We start from the raw sequence: 7308 nt of genomic DNA, 5'->3' as shown, positions 1-7308 counted from the left end.
ACTCGGGCACACTGTTCTCTCTTGTTTCTCCTCCTCTTCTTTTGTTAAAGTTTTTATAGTTTATTTAAGAAATGTTTACTTTAATATTGTTGCTGTTCTTAAAACAATTAATTTTTTTCCTTGTTTCCTTTCCTTACTAGGATGTTTTCCCTGTTGGAGCCCCTGGGCTTATAGCATCCTGCTTTTCCAACTAGGGTTGCAGCTTAGCAAATAATAATAATAATAATAATAATAATAATAATAATAATAATAATAATAATAAAGCACATTTTTTTTTATCTCGTAATATGGTTCTTAAGCACATTTTTCTTTTTGCCTTCGTCCCGTGGGTCTCCTTCGCCTATTTTCAACTCCCTCATATCTTTTACACACAATCAATCCATCACAGTTTTGGTCTTCTTAACCTTTTCCCACCTGGTAGTCCCTATCCATCATCTTCCTTATCGTATGGTCTTCATCTCGTCTCTTTATAATCAAGTCCTTAACATCTCAGCCCACAAAAAAACAAACAACGCTAGTAAAGTTTCTCTCAATAAGTTTTATGAGGAGGAATGAGAAGAAAAGGCCTGTAGGTAAATAACATTGTTGCTGCTCCTGCTAATTTTTGCTTATTTCTGGAGCTATAGCTACAGTTTCGATGATAAACTGTTGTGAAGTCTCGGTGATTATATGCCGTTAGTGCTGAAGTGAGCATCGTTAAGGATGGTTAAGTGATGGTGCAGTTATAAACCTTGAAAACTTCATTGACTTCTCTTATTTTGAGTTGTGACCACTCCCCTCTAGGAAGTCTATGCAGTACGCTAGAGATTGGCAACAGTGCTGCCATCTATTGATTCTTTTATTGACTAGTTTCAGTGTAACAGTAAGGCGTCATACCCAACACCGTTTATGAGAAAGAACTCTTTTGGGCTCCATTTTACTGCTTACTGCACTCTATATATTGTTGGTAAAATTTTATTTAATAACATAAGATTACTTCATAACTTGATTATGGGAGGTTAATTCATAAATAAGAACAGAGTAATTGTTAATATAGTACCAAATATGTTTGATGATCTCATGGAAAATAACGAAGGCAAAGACGTATGTTCAGACCAGTTGAGAAATGCAAAGACTGGAAATTATAGTACATCCAATACGTATTTTTTAATCAGGAATACTCCTTTCGGATTCTCAGATGAAAAGCTAATCGAGGTATTTTCAAAATATGGCAGAGTGGAAGGAATCAGGCAAATCAAAGGGCTATTGACGGGAGTCAGGACAAAAAGCATGAGACTAAAACAGAATGTTCTAGCATCAATTATGGTTTTAGAATTTACCTTTAACTATCTTGTATAATGTGCAGCCATGGACTTGCTTGTGTAGGGAAAGAGATCACATAGTTAAAGACTGCAACTACGATGATGTAAGGTATAAGTTTAAAGAAATGGAGTTTCCCCACCTACCTATGGAAGGAAAGGATGAGACCAACGTGAAAGCAAATGAGTTGCAAAAAGGTTATGTAGAAAATACAGTAGTCTAAGAAAGAAGACCAAAGTTATCAAACTACAGATATAGTGACCGAAGGGATGGACAGGGGTGAAGAACCTACTTCCATAGAAGAACATGTATTAAATTGCATAACAGAAGACAGTATTTAGGATAATTCCCAAAATGATTCTATAAAAGAAAAGGATGAAGAATACTCGATAAAACTTGTGAGATTCACAACAAAAAAGATAGCAGGGAGTGAGCTAGGGGAAGAAACGAAGGAAAAACTTGTCTTAGGAGAACCTTTGAACTGCTTAAGGGAAGAAAATGTTCATGGAAAACCGAAGAAAGGGGTAATCGATGGTGGGCAAAATTATGAGGACGAAAGGGATCTTTTTGTAGATAGTCCTGATTACGAGCAGGATAATAATGAAGGAAGGCCATGATTCAGGGTTTCCCAATCAGTTGGTGTCAGTGAATCGCGTAGATGAAAAACAAAGGTTGAGATTCATAAGGAGGTTAGATAAAACGAGTTATTATTAGAAAACGAAACACCAAGTATAGTAAAGGGAAAAGAAGAGGGAAAATGGATTGTAAGGAAACATGTTATGAGATACCAGTACCCCAAAGAGAACTTCACAATACTGATATGGAAATGGAAACAGGATTTACAAAAACCGACTCTAACAGTATACTTAAGATAATACTAAAGATAGTCTAGTGCCAACACATGGAAAGAAAGAACCAAAGTTGATCATCAGATGATGAAACAGGAAAATGTCCTAAGAAGCTTAAAGAAATTTAACGTAGGATTTTAAATATATTTTACATAATATACAAAATTCATTTCCTTCACATTAAATGTAGCTACAGATAACGTAAATGACCTTGTTAGTCTGAATAAGTAAATTAAAAACAAAACCCCAAAAAAATTGTTTCTTTATAATCTAGGTATTATTTCCGTCCAAGAGCGCAATGTGAAAGGTTAAGGGAAAGTAGAATATGTTAAAGAATACACCAAAGTTTCGATTGTTTATGCACGAGTGCCTAAGGTTTGAATGATTATTTTTTTAAAATAAAACTTCTAATGTGGAAATTGGAGCACTGATATCGATATTGATGGTTGTGTTATGAGTGTTAATTGCTGTTATTCAAACGTTACCATTCAATTGTTAAAAGTCTATGTTTTTGCTATGAATAGTAAGAGAAAAAAAAGGGAGAATTTATTTAACCCTGGATAAGTACGCTCCTCGGACACCCCTTTAAGGGTATACTCGGACGCGCGCGACCCCGACGCCAAAAAAAATTCTTGAAAAATCAGTTTTTGCAGTAACCTCCTTTTATCTTTTGCCAAAAAAAAACTTCAATGAATGCTTAAAACAACTGTAAAGATAAATACTACTCATCTGCAGAAAAACTATTTATTATAAATATTTTAAAAAATTTAGTAGAAAAAAAAGACCTTACATAAAAATTCATAAAAAAAAAGTTTATACATATATACACAAATCCTTTTAGGAATTGATTCTTGAATGTTTAGGACACATCTTGATGTATTTTGGATGAAGTCAGACCCATGGAGGTGAAGATCTGAAATGAGAAAAAAAGGGTAACTTTTTTTGGCCAAAAAAAATTGTCCAAATTTCATGAATTTTTTTGGGTACCCAAATGAAATAGGAAGTGGCTAATTTTTTTAGGGAATAAACATATGTTATCCTAAAATAGAAATATGTAAAAAAATCTTCATTATTTTGTAAATTACATTTATATCAGGGGCCATATCTAAAGGTAATTTTTGAGTACTTAGAAATTTCGTAAAAAAATACATATATTTAATATATAATATGATATTTATGCAGGTAAAAATATACAAAATATCACAAATTCTATAGGGAACAAGAATATACATAGATAGGGCAACTTACGCTTCGGATATGTCCACAAAATGGCCGCCAACCACACTGCCTCAGACTACCTAATCTGCCACTTGAAATGTAGGAAGGGTATGTCAATTTCAAGGTGTTATTTACTAATCTAATTATTCTTGGATATGCATAAAAATTGTATGGTGGGTTGCTGGATAATTGTCGATTATTTTACGACTATAAAATTAAAATTCTGACCCCAAAAAATTTTTTTGAAGGGAAATAAAATCGAAAAAAAATGTAAAACAATATAATATTATAGCTAAAAAAATTTGATGATATTCAATCAAAAAAGAAGTAAACAAAATTTTCCGACAAATAAACATCTGGAGGAATCATTACTCTGTGATAGTTCCTTAGTACGTAGTAATTTTGGAAGAAATTGGAAAAAACGAAAAAGTGGCAATCGCAGGAAAATCGAACACATACCTATATATACGCCATATCTGGCTAAAAATAAAGATAGGCATGGGTAGCCAGATCATCTAGAAACACTTTCCAACACTATAAAAATACAAGTTTTGCGACACTACTTGCCAATTCCTTACGGTAACATGACTAAGCAAAAAAATGCAAAACAAATAAAAAGGGGCACTCGCGGAAAAATGGTCAACATTCTAATATACGGCATTTCAGAAAAAAAAAAATTTCAGCCACGTACTAGGCAAACCATCAAGGCACATTTTCCGACAAATAAACATCTAAATGAATCATTACTCTGTGATAGTTCCTTAGTACGTAGTAATTTTGAAAGAAATGGGAAAAAACGAAAAAATGGCAATCACCGGAAAATCGAACACATACCTATATATACGCCATATCTGGCTAAAAAAAAGATAGGCATGGGTAGCCAGATCATCTAGAAACACTTTCCAACACTATAAAAATATAAGTTTTGCGACACTACTTGCCAATTCCTTACAGTAACATGACTAAGCAAAAAAATTCAAAACAAATAAAAAGGGGCACTCGCGGAAAAATGGCTAACATTCTAATATACGGCATTTCAGAAAAACAAAAATTCAGCCACGTGCTAGGCAAACCATCAAGGCACATTTTCCGACAAATAAACATCTAAATGAATCATTACTCTGTGATAGTTCCTTAGTACGTAGTAATTTTGAAAGAAATGGGAAAAAACCAAAAAATGGTAATCACAGGAAAATCGAACACATACCATTATATACGCTATATCTGGCTAAAAAAAATAGGCATGGGTAGCCAGATCATCTAGAAATACTTTCCAACACTATAAAAATATAAGTTTTGCGACACTACTTGCCAATTCCTTACGGTAACATGACTAAGCAAAAAAAATGCAAAACAAATAAAAAGGGGCACTCGCGGAAAAATGCCCAACATTCTAATATACGGCATCTCAGATAAAAAAAAAGACATGCACGTGTTAGCCCAACCATCAAGGCACACTTTCTAACACATAAACATGAAAGAAAAATCAATAATATACGGCAATTCCTTACTACGTAGTAAATTTTTACAAATATTGAAAAAAAAAACAGAAATTGGCAACCGCAGTTAAATACCCAATATACCAATAACTACGTCGTATCTGACAAAAAAAAAGTCACGCATGGGTAGCCAGATCATCTAGACACACTTTCAAACAATAAAAAAGCAAAAGTTTTACGACACTATTTGGCAATATCTTACGGAAAAATGACTTGGCAAAAAAATGAAAAAAAATGAAAAAGGGGCACTCGCGGTAAAATGGTCCTCGTGGTGATGAACGACATTTTAACTAAAAAAAAAATCATGCACATGGTAGCCAAACAATCCACCAAGACTTTCCACAACTGATAACCTATACAAGTTGCACCATTCTACGACAATTTCATAATACGTAATAACTTTGATAATTATGCAAATTACCTTAGAAGGGTAAACTCGGTCGCGCTCGACCCCGACGCATCTCAGAAATCGGGGAAGGTGTACAGCTACAGCAATGCACATCTGGACACTACTAGAGCGTGTAGGCGGGACACCTACTGCAGGTCGATCACCCACAAATTCAGTCACGGGGGTGAGTCACGTGAGAAACACCTCTTTTTTTTTGACGCTCGGGGTCGCGGACGACCCACTGTACCGTTCCAGGGTTAATACAGATATTTCATATTTCTTAACGAACAATATAAACAATTTCATAATGGGTTGGGGATTTAATACATGTGTGAGAAATTGTTAAATTTCTGATTGTGAGCTCCTATCAGTCATTATTAAGCTTGAAAAGCGCCTTGAAACTTAAAGATGCTTGGGTTCCATGTCATCACCAGGAGGAATATCCTTATATTAGGGAGAATTATGGCTCAAGCCTGGATAGGTGTTTTTTAAAAGATTTACATAACCTCTGTGGCCAATATTCAAAATATTCCTGTTAGCTCGACTTACCATTGTATTAAAGTATCAGCTATGGAATTAGAAAATATAGCGTTGCTATGGAAAGAGTAATGTAAACTTGACAGTAATATCCTAGATATTGTAAGAGACAGTATTCTCATAACTTAGGATAGTATGAAGAGGAGAAAAGATAGAGATGGAAATATTTTGTGTTGATGGGAATATGCAAAAGCTCAACTTAAATATCTCTTTATCACTCGTTCAAAGCAAATTAACCAGGCAAAATAGGGCCTCTTGAATTTACTGAACTAACAGTTGAAAGATGAAATAGGGAAAGGTATATTAAATAAGGACAAATTTCCGTTAGTGAACTCTTTGAAATTGAGAATAAACAATATTCAAATAAGATCTGTGAAGGAGTCATTATTAGAGCACAAGTAGATCATAAATTAAAGGGTGAACAAGATTAATCGTACCTATTAGGGAAGGGGAAAATAATATAATGAGTGGTGACGATGGTAGAAAAATAGTAAACCCAAAAGCTATTACTTCAAATATAAGGGACTATTTGGAAAAGCTTTTGGAAAAAAATGAGAAATGTCATAAGTTTTACCAAGACATGTTTTGGATTCTAGTAGATAAAGTTATTGATGGAATGAAAATTATATTTTAACCCCTAAAGTGACAGAGTCTAAATTATTGAAAGTATTGAGGTGAAGGAAAAATGGTAAAAGCTTGAGAATAGATGGTCTCACAGTTGAGTTTTACAAAAAGTTTTGGCAGGTAATAAAAGACTCTATCAAAATAATCTTCAAATAGGGACATAAATTCTTTCGTAGTTATTTCAGTAAAATGAAGTAAGGAAAATATATTAAATTCGTCCTCCCTCCTACCAAAATTAGAGTTGCCTTATTTCCATTATAAATGATTATTTATGGGTCAATTTTTCATTTGCCTACACGTACATCGAATAGTTGGGCAGATTTATACACATAATTCCCTTTCTTCATTCACCTGACAACAATAATATAATAAAAACATTCTTTTTTACTAAAGGGGCTAATTACTGGAATGTAATTATTCATTAACTACTTTCCAATTGGTTACGGTAGAGGAGACTGTTTTCTGTTACAGTTCTCTTGCTCATGGCTACAATCAGGCGCACTTTTCTATTCCTTTCCTTAATTCATTTCCACCCTGGGCTAGTCTTACTGTTGGAGCCCTTGAGCTTGTTGTATCCTGCTTCTCCAACTAGGGTTGTAGCTTAGCTAGTAATAATAATAGGTAGTAGGTTGGTAAGGGCACTAGCCACCCATTGAGATACTACAGCTAGAGAGTTATGGAGACTTTTGATTGGTCAAACAGTACTACATTGATCCCTATCTCTGGTTACAGTTCATTTTCCCTTTTGCCTACACACACACACACACACACACACACACACACACACACACACACACACACACTCACACCGAATAGTCTGGCATATTTTTCACATATTCTCTTCTGTACTCATACACCTGGCAACACTAAAATTACCAAATAATTCCTCTTCACC

Source organism: Palaemon carinicauda, chromosome 26 (genome assembly GCF_036898095.1).
Source record: "Palaemon carinicauda isolate YSFRI2023 chromosome 26, ASM3689809v2, whole genome shotgun sequence".
In the NCBI taxonomy this organism is placed as follows: domain Eukaryota; kingdom Metazoa; phylum Arthropoda; class Malacostraca; order Decapoda; family Palaemonidae; genus Palaemon; species Palaemon carinicauda.
This window is presented reverse-complemented; position numbering follows the sequence as displayed.